The 1,927-nt window shown below is 45.0% G+C and overlaps 1 long non-coding RNA gene across 1 annotated transcript; it reads right to left on the bottom strand.

The window, feature by feature from the left end:
* Positions 1-455: 455 nt before the first annotated feature.
* LOC131403581 (uncharacterized) lies at positions 456-1,260 on the bottom strand. The gene is made up of 2 exons (XR_009219406.1): positions 1,128-1,260; positions 456-970 (listed from the first exon to the last, which is right to left on the bottom strand). It is a non-coding gene; the product is annotated as an uncharacterized LOC131403581 (long non-coding RNA).
* Positions 1,261-1,927: the final 667 nt, after the last annotated feature.

The following is a 1,927-nucleotide window of genomic DNA, read 5'->3' as shown; positions in this document are numbered from 1 at the left end:
TGAAACTTTGGGAGTCTATTTGCTACTGTATTCTAACCTATCTTACTAATCCAACTTTGTCAGTCACTTAACTTATCTGACTTCATCACTTACAGTGATGTGACTTGGGGCAAGTTACTTAGACCCTCTTAGGTTTAGCTTCTTCATTGGTCACACGGGTAGAAGAGAGTTTGTTTTATAGAGTTGTGGTCATAATTAAGAAAGGCAACATGTTATAGCACTTAGCCCATAGTAAGAGCTTGTTGATGATTATGATTTTACTCCAAGGGACTAGAATGGCCCTGACTACTCCTGTTCTCCCACCTCTAATCATCAGCATCCTTCAAAGTGCACTTAAAATGCACCATACTTTACAAATTTCAGTCCACGAATGTGGATGTGCCTCTATTAAGGCAGCTATATGAAACTCTGCCTTGTATTACAGCTACGGTATTTCAAGAATTCTACAGCATCACTGATTTTTGAAAGCAGTATTATTTTAATAACAGTATTTCAGGAGAAAAATACACTATCCCTTTTAGCCCTACACATTAATATTATGACTCATCTTGATTCCAGAAACCTTAAATTATGGGGGAATTTGCTTCTTAGAATAGATAACATGGTATTGATACAAATATTTTATCTCTTTTTGTTCTCATTCTCATGCAGTGTGCACACACATGGGCTCACACACGGAAGATATGAAATTTTATCCCATTGGTCTTTGACAATCCATAGTACTACACCTTGAAAAGAGTAGAGGTCTATACTGTAATTTAATTGAGCAACAGAGAAGCAATGGCCTCATCCAGGCTCTCCTGGGGCACTAGTGGCCTTCATGGCCCTGAGTTAGACATAAGGAGTTTGCTGAGCATCTGTGTCCGGATGTGCCAAGTTCATAGAACCCCCAGGACCATGAGGAGAAGAAGCCCCTTCCCCAGCAGAATCCATGTCACTGGGCAATAAGTGCCTGCAGCTGCCTTGGAACCTGAAAGAGAGAAAGTAGAGAGAGGGCAGAGCATGTGTGTGTGAGTGAACGGGGATGTTGGCAAGTGCCGAGAGCTGGTGTCTACTCTCTCCAGCTCCTTCTAAAGCTTGTCAAAGCATTTCCCAGGAGTCTTGAGAGGCCAGAAGGGGCCAATTACCTGCACAAAGCTCCCGAGCAAGGATGTGGCTAGAGATGCTATTGCTAGCAGGGTTCATAGCTGTGCAGGTGTAGTTCCGATCCAGATCATCAAGGCTCCAGGAGTCATTGAGGATGGATCCTTCCTGGGACACAACAGCCCCTGGTCCCACTTGTGTCCACTGATATATGACGTTCTCTCCTCCTTCCTCCACGGAACACCTCAAGGTGGCATGACAGGTCCCGTTCTCAGAGGTGATGGACTCCACGCTAATGTGAGGCCTTGGCAGCCGCTCTGCTTGAAGCAATCGTTTTAATAGTTTAAGAGATATTAACAGCAATAACGAGCCTTCTTAGGCCATCCCAGGAGGAAAGGATTGAGAGAATAAAGGGCAGAGAACATAGAAAGGAATCCAGCCCCCTTTGGAGAAAAGATCCCGAATTCTTCCATTTGTAGCCTCTTAGGGGCTGAATGGAGGAAGGAGCAAGTTGTGTGATGGTTTTCAGCCAGACACAACCACAGCCTTCAGCCAGAATCTGCTGTTAACTGAAGAGGACAAAAAAGAATAAGAAAAGGAAAGGAAAAGATCTACCAGGGAGAGGTTCTAGACTGATCACAAGAGTGACACAAAGGGACAGTCTTTACCGAGGGTCACCCAGCCCCCAGCCCCAGGCTTAGTGGATGGCCCTATTCACCCTTACCAGTAGGGAACTGTCCTGTATGCCCTTACTCACTGAAGATCCTCAGAGTGTAACTGGAACATACTGAGAGGCTCATTGTGACCGCCACGGCATCATAAGATCCTGCATCTGCCATTGTCA

This window comes from Diceros bicornis, chromosome 4 (genome assembly GCF_020826845.1).
Source record: "Diceros bicornis minor isolate mBicDic1 chromosome 4, mDicBic1.mat.cur, whole genome shotgun sequence".
NCBI lineage: Eukaryota > Metazoa > Chordata > Mammalia > Perissodactyla > Rhinocerotidae > Diceros > Diceros bicornis.
Note: the sequence above shows the minus strand (reverse complement) of the source record. Positions and strands in the feature narration are given on the sequence as shown.